The sequence below is a fragment of the Mus musculus genome, chromosome 3 (assembly GCF_000001635.26).
Source record: "Mus musculus strain C57BL/6J chromosome 3, GRCm38.p6 C57BL/6J".
Lineage (NCBI taxonomy): Eukaryota > Metazoa > Chordata > Mammalia > Rodentia > Muridae > Mus > Mus musculus.
The window spans coordinates 104,741,991-104,755,878 of NC_000069.6; the positions used below are offsets into that span (position 1 = coordinate 104,741,991).

Here is a 13,888-nt window from a genome sequence, read left to right on the forward strand (position 1 = left end):
ATAGAGGGCATCAGTGAGACCTCTGAAGGTCTCCGGTTGGAAGAACAGAGCTGAGTTAGATGTTTGCAGACCTGAATGCGGAAGGGCTTTTATTTTCCCTGTCAGCTCCCGTCACTGAGTCACTAGGAACTAGGATAGTTTGCACATGCTTGCCCAGGGAGTGGCACTGTTAGGAGATGTAGACTGTTTGGAATAGGTGTGTCACTCTGGGTGTGGGCTTTAATGTCATCATCCTAGCTACCTGGAAGTCAGTATTCTGCTAATAGACTTCAGATGAAGATGTAGAGCTCTCAGCTCCTTCTGTACCATGCCTGCCTAGATGCTGCCATGCTCCTGCCTTGATGATCATGGGCTGAAGCTCTGAACCTGTAAGTCAGCCCCAGTGAAATGTTGTCCTTATAAGAATTGCCTTGGTCATGGTGTCTGTTCACAGCAGTAAAACCCTAACTAAGACAGTTATGGCCAGTTTTCATTGTCAACTTGAACAAATTAAATAAATCTCGATGGAAACATACCTCTGGCCATGTCTATGAGGCTGTTTCTTTCTTCTTTTTTTTGTTTTTGTTTTTGTTTTTTCGATACAGGGTTTCTCTGTATAGCCCTGGCTGTCCTGGAACTCATTTTGTAGATCAGGCTGGCCTCAAACTCAGAAATTCACCTGCCTCTGCCTCCCGAGTGCTGGGATTAAAGGCGTGCACCACCACACCCGGCTCTTCTTTTGTTTTTTTTAGATTTATTTGGGATTATATTTAAGTGCACTGTAGCTGTCTTCAGACACACCAGAAGAGGGCAGATGGTTTGAGCCACCATGTGGTTGCTGGAATTTGAACTCAGGACCTTAGGAAGAGCAGTGAGGCTGTTTCTAACAAAGGAAACTGAGGAGGGAACACCTGCTCTGAATGTTTCAGACTGAATACAAAGTAGCAAGAGTGTGGAGCCCCAGCATTCATCTTTCTCTGTGTGTCCTTCCTGACGGTGGATGCAGTGTGACTAGCTGCTCTTGCTGCGTTCCTGCTGCGGCGCTACTCCCTCAAACTGTAAGCCAAAAACCAACTCTTTCTTCCTTAAGTCATTTTGTTATGTATTTCATCACAGTAATGAAAAAGGTAATTAACACATATCTCCTCCAGGAAATTCAGCTTTTCTCAGAAGGAGAGCATGCATCTCTGGGGACCTTGGGTGTATAGCTCCCTTCCTGGTTCTCATCTGACTCATCTGTGCTTGGAAATTAGAAGATTGTTGGATTAAAAAGAAGCTACAAACAGACTGCAGCTGATCTGAAGGTTGTTCACTGAAATTTCCCTACTAGCTGTGGGCTTTGGGGGCTGGGCAGAAAGGTTGCCAACAGTTCTGATGAAATTCAAACAGCTGTGGGCAGTGGCTTTAACTGGGCATGCTGAAGGGACTCAGTAATCCATCATTTCATCAGGCTGAGCCAGATGTTGGGGTGGGGGGTGGAGGCTTTGCTAGGAGGGTGGAATGACGGGAGATTAGCAGCCTCTTTTCCAGGGGTGGGAAGCATAAATGTCCATGCACTGTGCAAAGAATCTATACCCCAGCAGGGGTGATGACTATAGTTATCCCCTATCCGAATATCCAATCCCTTCATTTGGGACCACACTACCCTGCTTACTCACGAGCTGAACATGTCCTGAGCACAGGCCAGGAACCAGATGTTGTTCTGTGTGCCAAGAAACGAAGTCAGTGAGACACAGTGTTTGGAATCCTGGGTCTTCAGGTACAGGAAGAGTAAGACAGACAGGTTGACTAAGAACTGAATCTCCCCTGAAAGGCTGTGTTATTCAGGTTCTAATCTCGGATGTCTGTAAAGACAGGACGGTAGAAAGGTGAGCCCTGAGAGTTGCCTAGGGTTTGCTAAGTGAAGAAGAGGAGGCTGCCCCAACTGCAGTTACAGTGACACCATCATTCTTACAGGATATGTGAGCACAGCAGATTTAGTTACGAGACTTTGTTGAAGTATTCTTTCATTTACTGCCTGCCATAGTCCTATGGAGCAAAATTTCCTTTACAAATGAGGAACTATGGGACCCAGGGTAGTTAAACCACTTCCCCAAGAGTAGCTTGGGGAAACTCAGGTAGGGAGTCAGTAGGACTGGAGTTTAGAGGTAGGGGTGGGCATGAAATCATGAGGACAGAAAGACAGATAGGCAGAGACCTGAGAGGCATGAACATTTTTTTTTTTTTGAGCAGTGTGATGTTGGTATCATGGCACAAAGAGCAGCCTGGTTGACTTCTGCTTTTGAAGACTTTGACAGTGATGTAGAAGTGGACTGGAGGGGCTGGAGAGATGACTCAGTGGTAAAGAGCACTGACTGCTCTTCCAGAGGTCCTGAGTTCAATTCTCAGCAACCACATGGTGGCTCACAACCATTTATAATGGGATCTGATGCCCTCTTCTGGTGTGTCTGAAGACAGCTACAGAGTACTCATATAAATGAAATAAATAATGGAGGAGGAGGAAGAGGAGAAGAAAAAGAAGGAAAAGAAGGAGGAGGAGATGGAGATGAAGAGGAAGAGGAAGAAGAGGAAGAAGGAGAAGAAGTGGGACTGAAGGCAACAAGACTAAGAAGCTATTACCAGGAAATTTTGCCATCCAGGGAAGGGGTAATGACTTATGACATTAGCAGTAGAGGAGACAGGATCACCAGAAGGAAAAATGGACAAGAACTTCTGGCCACCTAAAGTGGGTGAAACTATTCAGTCACACAGACTTGAACTGAAATCCTAGTCATGTCATTTACCAAGCTTGCACAAATGGTCTCTCTAGAATGGAGATAGTAAGCAAGAAGGAGCCTGTTTCACAGTATCACTCTACTTAAGATTGCTTACTTGAACGTGAACTCCTTAGGGGCGGGCATGAACAGAAAGATTCCCTGCCTTGGTGGGAACAGGCAGCTCTTTGCTGGATGCTCTCTGCTGCTGCTTCATGCAGAGGTGAGGTTAGGATGCAGTAGAAAAGAATCAGAATGTTACATGTGCTTGTCACTGCGTGTGAGTGAGTGTTCCGAGAGTGTCACTGTGTGTGAGTGAGTGTTCTGTGCCTGTCACTGTGTGTGAGTGAGTGTTCCATGGAATGCAGGTTGAGGTTGGAGAGCCACTGAGACAAGGTCTCTCCTGTGGTTTACTTCTGCCTAGCTAGATTAGCAGTCGTGTGAGCCCCAGTGATGCTTCATCTCTCCCTCTGTCATACCCTTAGGGACATACTCATAGACACCTGTGCTATTGTATCCAACTTTTAATAATTACTAGTATTGCATTTTATTTGTTTTGTATCTGTGTGGCACATATGTGCCACAGCATATGTGGAAGTCAAGACAACCTGCAGGAGTTGGTTCTTCCTTCCACTGTGGGGTTCACGGGGTTTGAACTCTGGTCCTCAGGCTTGGCAGCAAGTTCCTTAACCCTGCTAAGCCATCTTGCTGGCTCCACTTCCAGCTTTTTACATGGTTCCGGGGATCTGAACACAGATCCTCAGGGTCATATAGCAAATGCTTTGTCCATTAAGCTATCTCCTTGGCCCACAATCCTGTTTTTCAAAAAGAAAGAAAAAGATATGATTTGTCAGTGTACTAGCTGGTTTTGTGTGTCAGCTTGACATAGGCTGGAGTTATCATAGAGAAAGGAGCTTCAGGTAAGGAAATTCCTCCGTGATATCTAGCTGTAAGGCATTTTCTCAATTAGTGATCAATCGGGGAGGGCCCATTGTGGGTGGTGCCATCCCTGGGCTGGTAGTCTTGGGTTCTATAAGAGAGCAAGCTGAGCAAGCCTGGGGAAGCAAGCCAGTAAGTAATATCCCTCCATGGCCTCTGCTTCAGCTCCTGCTTCCTGACCTGCTTGAGTACCAGTCCTGACTTCCTTTGGTGATGAACAGCAACGTGGAAGTGTAAGCTAAATAAACCCTTTCCTCCCCAACTTGCTTCTTGGTCATGATGTTTGTGCAGGAATAGAAACCCTGATTAAGACAGTTAGCTTTCAAAATTTCTAGGATAAGAGATTATTTTTCTAAAAATTAATAAATAATAATAATAATAATAATAATAATAAACACAACAACAATGTGTTTGTGCTATTGTTTGTGATGACATCCATTCCCCTCATCTCTGACTTGTCTGGAGGTGAGTGTGGTTCACAGGGAGAAAGAAAAAGAAAATTAAGCCTTGCTGGCAACAAGTGCCGCATCTGGCATATAGAACTGAGGGCCAAGTAGGAGAAGCATCAACAGGTCTAACCAGCCAGGTGCAGGAAGTAAATGCTGGCCTATACCATGGGCCTATGGCCCAGCAAGGTCAGCACTGCCACATGACAAATGGCCATGTTACCTTCACAGATTAGTAGCTGAGACAAAATGGTGGGGAGGGGGACCAGACTCAACCCCCTCCCCCCGGGCAATATGTGAACTTTTCAGTTTTAACTAAAACATAAAAATCCTATTCTTTTGTATAAACAGAAGAGGAGGAGGAACAACAACAACAACTCTGAACTCGGGCTGAGCGTTGGCTTCCATGCCCTCAGGTTCATGTTTTGAATGCGTATCCCCAGCTTGTGCTGCTGTTTGGGAGACTTGGATCCTTTGGGAACTAGGGTCTGGCTAGGGGGAAGTAGGCCACTATGCCTGGCCTTTGACACTACTTGACACTGATTCTGATCTAGCTTTCTCTGCCTCCTGGTCACACTAGGTGAAGAGGCTGCTCCTACAGACAGGTTGTCTCCTGCCCCACTCTCATTCTAAACCCTGCCCCTTCCACACTCATTTGAAGTCCTTCTGAAACGAGGGACCAAATTCAATCCTCTCTTCTTTATCTTGTTTTCTATCAAATATGTTGGTCATGGCTGTGCAAAAATAACCAACATAGGAAACTGGTACCAGAAAAGTTAGGTGGTTGATGACGGACCTGACTGTGTAGTTCTTTGGGCTTTGGTGCTGGTTTCTAGGAGGAATGAGTTTACATCTGTGGGCTGGAGAAGCCCTGGGGTGCTATAAGCTCTGCTGATTCGTCAGCAGAACATTCTGCTATGGGGACGGTTGGTTACTGCTTGCTGCTTTTTAGAAAGAGTTACATGAGAATCCAGAGGAAACAAGCAGAGCTGAAAGAAGTGAAAAACATACAATTCGGCCTGGAAAGGACTGCAATCTGTTAAAGTTGTAAAGTGGCTTGTGTTTGTTAAAGAGACTAACACCATTACAGAGAAGCTGCACACCTCGAAGTGGGGCAGAAAACTGCCCTGAGGGCAGCACTGCACCCATCAGAGACTTCTGGGTACAAAAATGCAAGCCTGGGGGACAGGAGGCTCAGAGTTAGGAGTGTCTGGCATTCTTTCAAAGGACCCACGTCCAATGCCCAGCCTCTGTGTGGGGTGGCTTAGCATTGCTTGTAGCTCCAGCTCCAAGGTTCTTCTCCATCTCTAAGACCCTCTTTACCTGCCCACTCACGGCACTCACTCACACAGGCGCACATACAAACAGGTAAAATCCAGGGGCTGGAGAGATGGTTAAGTGCTTAAGAACACTGGCTACTCTTCCAAAGGACCGGGGGTTCAATTCCCACCATCTACATGGTGGCTCACTGACCATCTGTAACTCCACTGCTGATGGCCTCTTCTGACCTCCAAGTGCACATGGCACCAAAAGTGATGAACAGGTATACATGCAGGCAAACAACCAACCAAATCAATCAATCAATCAATCAAACTTCAAAGTGGTTTAGACACCCATGAAAGATGGAAACAGGAGGAACAGAACGGGATGTGACTGGGAGCGAGCTCAAGAGGTTATCAGGGCTGAGTGGGTGTGTGACAGTTGATATGTTCTTGAGCTCTTCCTACCATACGGGCTCCAAAGCTCTGTACTAAGAAGCATCATGGGTGGTGCACACCCTTTTATTGATAACCCTCTAATGGGCACGGCCTGTGACTAGATGAAGCGAGTATCCGTAAATGGGAGCTGTCTGGTATCTAATGGCTCTCTCTCTCTCGTCAGGAAGATGAATAGTGTATGAATTCCAAAGAACTCAGAAGGCCGACATTAGAAGTTCCAGCCTCAACCTTCTAAACCTAAGAGACACTTTCTTGCCCCTCCCTTCTGATCCTCTTCTTCGGCCTCCAGACACTTAGCCAGGCTGTGCTGTGTTCACGCAATCTCTTTAGGAGCACTTGGAAGTGTTTTCCCCCCTGGTCCTGGCAGGCTGGTACTCCCTAAGGGTTTACCTTTCCTGAGGAGGGCATAGGCCATCAGTTCACACTCCCTGAGCAGCTGTGGACCTCGGGGGGCGATTCCCCAGGTTACCAAAGCTGCTAGCACCTCTGTTGGTTTTGTGGCTTTTACCCTCCTCTGGAAGGGACTATCTCTGTCTGCTCTTTGAGCAGGAATCAGGGCTGGCATGCGTGGTATGCACACTCCTGAGAACACAAGGACTGGAACCCTGGCAGCATGGCACTTTAGGAAGTCTGAATTTGCAGTTGGGCAAGTTGCTTTGAGTCCTATCTCTGCAATCTACTTATTTTCTCAGACAGATCAGTTAACTTCTGAGGATCTCTGTTTCCATTTCTGTAAAATGAGAAATAGAAGACTATGTAGGGCAAATAATGGAACTTCTTAAAACCTTCATGCAGAACCCTGCTGTAAAAGTATTTTTTATTCTCCTGATGTTAATTGTAATCTCGGAGGCTTACTGTCTCTGTCTGCTAACCTAGGCCTAGTCCTGGAAGCGTCTACCCTCCGTACAATCTAATATAGGCCTAGAATGTTTTCAGCCTCTGAGACTTGCTGTTGATTAAACTCACTCTTTCTAGCTCTTTCTCAATTCTTGTTGGCTGGTCCTCAGCTGGTCACCTCAGCTGGTCTAGCTCAAAACTCCTCTCTGTGTTGACTGATTCAAACTGGCTTCCTTCACTTCTGACTGAATTGCTCTGCTTGGCCTCAGACTAACTGTGTAGCAGCTTGTTCTAATCCTTCTGGCTCCGTCTGCCTTCACCTGTTCTAGCTTGTTCTTTCTCTACAGCCTGTGTCTGTACAACTGTCTGATAAAACTGCTTCTCTCTCTCTTTCTCCTCACTTCTCTCTCTCAAAGAGCATCCCATCCCTTTCCTTTCTCTTCTCATGAGAGTTGGGCATATCTTATTCTGTCAAATCTTTCTCTAAGTTGTCACTCTGTCTGCCACACAATTAGACATCACTTTCAAACGTGGGTGCTTCCTTTTACAAACTAACTTTACCTTCATTTTGGGACTCAAGTTGTGTACTAAGGGCATGTCTGTTTTCTAGCCAGAGGGATTAAGGGTGTGTGCCAAGGGTTTGAGCCACACCACAACTAGAAACAGGTTTTTTTTTTCAGTAAATAACACAATCTCAGGGTTTACAGTGTGATCACTGTAACACTCCATTATTGAAAATAGAACAAAATGACATTTTAGGCCGGTGCTGCCTGTAATCCCAGCACTTATGAGGCTGAGACAGGAGAATTTCCACAAGTTTCAGTCCAGCCTTTTGTTCTTCTAGTAAATTCCAGGCCAGTCAGGGATATATAGTGAGCCTTCTCTCAAAAAACTAAAATTAATTACTTAAAAAAAGAAAAGAGAGGGGCTAGAGATGTTGAGATGGCTCAGGGGTTAAGAGCACTGGCTGCTCTTCCTGAGGACCTGGGTTCAATTCCCAGCACCCCCATGGCAGCTCAGAACCGTCAGTAAGTCCAGCTCTAAAGGCTCTGGAACCCTCACACAGATATGCAGGGAAAACACCAATGCACATAAAAATAATAAGTCTTGAAACAAAAAAAAAAAGAAAAGAAAACGGTATTTTGTATGAACAAATACATTTTATTTTGTAAGTTACATTTTCTGATATTAACATCTTTATGTCAGTAGTAATAATATAAAGAGGTAATTTCCATGGGGCTGGGTATAGTGATGTATGCCTGAAACCCCCAACTTAGGAAGTAGAGATAAGATAATAGATGTTGGGGCTGGAGAGGTGGCCCAGTGGTTAAGGGTATTAGCTGCTCTTTCACAGGATCCAGGTTTAATTCCCAGCATCTACATGACAGCTACCAACTGTATGCAATCCCAAATCCAGGGGATTTGACACCCTCTCTTTGATCAACATCAGTGGAACACGTTGTGCACATATATGCAGACAAAGCATTCATACACATAAACTGAACTAAGCCACATTATTTTTAAGAATAGTATTAGGAGTCCCTGAATGGAGAGATGGTGAGAGATGGCTCTGAGGTAAAGAGCAACACGTGTTCCTGCAGAGAACAGGGGCTCAGAATCCACAGCCGAGCAAACCATCTTTAACAACAATTGTGTGGACTCCAAGACCATTTGTGACCTCTGTAGGAGCTACATGCATGTAGTACACTTACAGGCATATAAGCAAACTACTCATACATATAAAATAATAATAAATCTTTAAGAATGCTGAGGGGCTGTGGAGACGGCTCAGCAGTTAAGAGTGCTAAGTGTTCTGCTAAATGACCAGGGTTCAGTTCCCAACATCTACATGGTGGCTCACAACAATCTCTTAACTCAAGTTCCAGGGGTTCTAATGCCCTATTCTGGCCTCTAGAGTCTCTGCTCACGCGTGGTACATAGGCAAATATGCAGGCAAAGCACTCACATGCATAAAATAAAAATAAATCTGAGGAGCTGGAGAGATGGCTCAGTGGTTAAGAGCACTGACTGCTCTTCCGAAGGTCCTGAGTTCAAATCCCAGCAACCACATGGTGGCTCACAACCATCTGTAATGAGATCTGATGCCCTCTTCTGGTGTGTCTGAAGACAGCTATGGTGTACTTATATATAATAATAAAAAATAAATCTTAAAACAACAACAAAAAAATATGTGTACCAAAATAATAATAATAAAAAAAATAAATCTGAAAAATTCCAACAAAAGCTCAAACTCTTTACTTTATTACAAAGTGCATCACTGTGACCAAAGTATCTGACAGAACAAAGGAGAACCATTTGGATCTGTCTCAAAGGGTCTCTCAGTCTGTGGTCAGAGAAGGCACAGTTGAGGCATTTCAGGAACGTGTGACTGGAGCACTGCACACCATAGTCAGCCAGGAAGCAAGGTTCCAGAACTAGAGGACATGCTTTGACCTGCAAAGACCTGTCTATAGAACTGATGAGATGGCTCAGTGGATAGGATGCTTGCGACCAGCCTGGTAGCCTTAGTTCAAACCTAGGACGCCACTGAGGAAGGAGAGAATCAATTCCCTCAAGTTGTCCTCTGACCTCCAATAACACAGGCATAATCGTGCTGCCAGGACCGAGCCTCACGGGGACAGGGTCGGGATATGGTTGTGTTGAGGGAACACTGTCCAAACACTTGTAGTGGCTCTCAGTCTGTGCTGCAACCCCTTTGGGGGAGTCTTTCACAGGGGTTGCCTAAGACCATCAGAAAACGCAGATATTTACATTATGATTCCTCACAATAGCAAAATTACAGCTATGCTTGGAGGTCACCACAGCAAGAGGAACTGTGTTAAAGGGTCAAAGCATTAGAAAGGTTGAGAAGCACTGCCTCACAGGATTGAAATTAACGTGGTTTTGGGGGGTTCTGAGTGAATACAGCTTTTTATCTCGGGTGCTACTTTGAATGCTAAGACAGCACAGGTGTATCTCTAGTCCCTGGCAGCAGCCCCTAAGCCTAAATCTTTATTTTGAAGTTAATTCTCACACTTGTGTTGGCAGTCGATTTATCTGTTTCTTACAATAGAAAGCACTCCTAATAATTAAATCCACAAAGAAAACACAAAGAAGCAACTGAATGTGGTGGCTCGCGCCTTTAATCCCAGCACTCGGGTAGTTGAGGCGTATGTATCCTGGTGAGTTGGAGGCCAGCCTGGTCTATTTATCAAGTTCGGGAACAGCCAAGGGGCTACGTAAAGAGACCTTGCCTCAAAACCAAAGGGAAGGGAAAAGGAAACATAAAGAAGAAAATAGAAATGGAAGAGTACAGTGACTTTTATGTTGCTCTTTGTAACGTTTGCTGTTTTAAAGATACCTTCAGGGACACATGCATTTACTTGGTATGCTGGGGATCAGGGGGCCTGAAGAGGGAACTAAATTTTCAAGACCCTAAAGACTAAAACTGTTACATTTTGGTAGAGGTTCCCCAAAGGCCTTCATGCTACTGGGAGGTGAAGCATCTGTAGGGGTCTTACAGTAGGTCTTTAAGCCACTGGGGAGATGCCCTGAAATGGGGTGGTGGGTCCTAGAATGATGGGTTTCCTGGAAACCGTGAGGGGTTTTGTTCTGCCACACTCCTCTGCAATACTATGCTGCCTCTCCAGGTCCAAAACAATGGCCTAACAGACCATGGCTGAAAGACTCCAAAACTGTGAGCCAAAAAATTTTTTTTCAAGTCATAACCAGTTTTATTGCAAAAGGACCCTGTACACATTTATCAATTCTAGTACCTTAATAGCTACCCAACAAGTCATTAACATACAGAAACATGCATCATGAAAAGCAAGAAGTATCACCCATCCCTTCTGCGTATTAGCAACTTGTCACTCCTGAGCCACAGTGCTCATATCACTGAGGTCTGAACAGTCAGTCACTCTTCCCATTCATCCTGAGTGAAAGATGGAATGACTTAAGTACAAATGCAACATATTATAAACAATTTCTTACAAAAAAAGTCACAAATTAAACCAAAGTATTTTACAGAATGTACTACAAAATGCCATAAAAACCGCCTCAACTTAAGCTCTCTCCCCCCGTATCCGGCGAGCCAACTGGATGTCTTTGGGCATGATGGTGACTCTCTTGGTGTGGATGGCACACAGATTGGTATCTTCAAACAACCCCACCAGGTATGCTTCGCTAGCCTCCTGAAGGGCACCGATGGCTGCACTTTGAAACCTCAAGTCGGTTTTGAAATCCTGGGCGATCTCCCTCACCAATCTCTGGAATGGCAGCTTCCAGATGAGCAGCTCAGTCAATTTCTGGTAACGACGGATCTCTCTCAGAGCCACGGTTCCTGGCCTGTAGCGGTGAGGCTTCTTCACACCGCCGGTAGAGGGCGCGCTTTTTCCGAGCCGCCTTGGTGGCCAGCTGTTTGCGGGGGGGCGGGGGGGGAAGGGGGGGAGGGGGGGCTCTCCCACCGGTGGACTTCCTAGCGGTCTGCTTGGTTCGGGCCATTTTTTTTCACCCAAAGCCGAGTCTGGGGCCCTTGCTGAGACTGAGGCGACGCTGGAAGCGCTCGAACAAGAGCCGCAATCGGTGAGCAGAACGGGCAGATACTCCACCAACGAACGACCAAACCGCTCTGCGCTCCCAAATTTTTTTTTAAGGCAATGTAGTCCTAATTAGCTGCAAGCTCACAGCAATTCTTCTGCCTCCGCTCCCTGAGAAATGGGATTATAGGCATATTACCACACCCATAATCATATTGGGTATTCTGTCAGAGTGACAAAGCAAAAACAGCTTAATTTGATGTCAGGACAACACCCAGGTGCGCCCTGTTCTTTTTCTTAAAGCATGCTGTAGGTAGCATTCAACCAGTTATGCTAAGTAGCCCTTTTCTTCCCAAAATAGTAGGGGTTTAGGTGTGAGTAGTTAGTGAATGCAGAGAGGAAAGATTGGGGTGGGCTGTGCACACCAAATAAGGAGCTTATCAGATCACCTCTCCCACTCTCCTCAGGCATCAGATGATTTTGCTGCCTGGAGTTGGGATCATGAGGAGTGTGTGTCTGAGTGATTTCACAGAGTTCAGGGTCTAGTGCCCTTTCCTCTGCTCCCTTGGGGCTCCTCTGGCCTCCTACAGCTTCAGGACAGTGAGTTCCTCTCTCTCCAGGCTAACATTCAGGGACAAGTTATTCGGAATGACTCTTCTTTTTCTTTTTTGTATATGCACATATGCCCAAATGAGTTGGAGGCCATCAGACCCTAGTTGTGAACTTGGTCTACAGAGCAAGTTCCAGGACAAACTGGGCTATTTGGAAGAACTCTGCATTGAAAAGCCAAACAATTAACAAAAACAAAACAAAAGATTCAAAACAACAGCCGAGCAGTAGTGGCACACGCCTTTAATCTCAACACTTGGGAGGCAGAGGCAGGTGGATTTCTGAGTTCGAGGCCAGTCTGGTCTACAGGGTGAGTTCCATGGCTACAAAGAGAAACCCTGTCTCAAGAAAGAAAGAAAGAAAGAAAGAAAGAAAGAAAGAAAGAAAGAAAGAAAGAAAGAAAGGAAGGAAGGAAGGAAGGAAGGAAGGAAGGAAAGGAAGGAAAAGAAAAAGATCCTAAACAACAACAGCAAATCCTCTGAGTGGCAAAAAACAGGTGTGATGACTGTATTTGTGGTCCTCGAATGCTGGGACTGAAGCCTGCACCAACACCGCCCAGCTGAGAATCCAGGTTTATTAACTCACAGAGAGACCAAGGCCTCATAGACCCTCAGGGCTCCATTTACACACAGTCACTCCATGCGTTTACCCTCCCATACTGGGCGTCCATCCTTCATCCACATACAGATAAAATTCTGCACCTCACCCAAGTTTATTCCACAAACCAGAGCAGCTACTACCTACTTCAGGACGATATAGGCATAAAATGTAAGTCCAGCCAACAGGATCTCAAAAAAGATCTGGGGGGGGTGGGGGAAGGTCCAGACCCAGCTGGAGTCTGAGACACCAGGCAGAGGAGAGTGTTGAGGGCGCTCAAGCTATATTACCCAGAATGACCTGCCAAAACCTTACAGGAGGAGCTCAGACCAGGAAGCCCTACAAACAGAGAGTCACATTCAAATATCTCAAGTGCCTGATCTGTGGAGACCCCAAGTCCAGGTCTGTGGTTCTCATGGGTTCAAGTGTGCAGCGCTCCAGAGGCTCCTTGTCTGGGCATCAGATGCTCCATAGCCTGTCCTTCTTTGCTGTAATAGTACAAAGACCACAGTGGAAGTTATATTTACCATGTATGGCCAGACACTAACTGCTAATCTCTTGACCGTCCTTCCAGGTCAGGCCCATCCTGTCCTCTCTGTGTCTACTGGCCTGTCAGCTAAGACTCAGTCAGAGGTCAGAGGTCAGACCTCCTAAACCCGTCCCCAGCTCTGTCTGTCCCCCCTCCCACTTACAGTAGGGATACAAGTCTTTCCCCCCAAACCAGTCAAAGCCTTTTCTACAGGTGGTGTTGTGAGATCAAAGAGTTCCCCCGCCTTTGTCTTCCTTGCCAGAGGCAGACAGGAGAGGCAGACAGAGATTTCCCCAGAGAGGATCTGCCTGACCCAGGCTGTCTGCTGTGCTATTTACTCCAGATTCTAGCTGACAACCCATCCGAATAAGGAACTCCTCCTGGCCTGGGTGAGCTCCCACGCAGACCCAGTTGGTAATGGAACACACAGGCTTCAGCTTCCTCCATGAAGGAGTGACTGTTATGGCCATTTTCCCCCAAGCTAAAAATAACTGGAAAAAACAGGCACAATAAATAAAAGACCTCTTTTCAGACCCCAGGCAAATAGTCAGTGCATGATAACTGCAGAGGGCTTGGCTGCATCTTTCAATGTTTGACTGCAGACAACTTCAAGCTCCAACCCTCCCCTGTCTATTGTTAGAATTAATGTACAAAATGGTGGACTTCATTATGTTGATTTCCCATATGCATACATTGTACTTCATGAATACTCACCCTCATTACCTCTCGTATCCCCCCAAGTAGTCTTTCTTCTGCTGACATATCACATATGCAAATATATCATATATATTTCATGACACATAAATGTATAGATTTCAAATAGAATTTCCTTAAGAGGAAAAAAGTGATATTTATCTTCCCCTAGCTATCCTTGCTCCTTACTTCTCTCTCTTTAAGTCTACTTCCTCCTCCCCAAATAATTCTCTTTCCAGTTTCATGGCAT

The 13,888-nt window shown here is 45.7% G+C and overlaps 1 pseudogene across 1 annotated transcript; it reads right to left on the bottom strand.

Annotated features, from left to right (window-relative positions):
* Positions 1-10,382: 10,382 nt before the first annotated feature.
* Positions 10,383-11,309, bottom strand: Gm6485 (annotated as a pseudogene). The gene has a single exon (XR_003954673.1). The product of XR_003954673.1 is annotated as a predicted gene 6485 (transcript).
* Between the last annotated feature and the right edge of the window lie 2,579 nt (positions 11,310-13,888).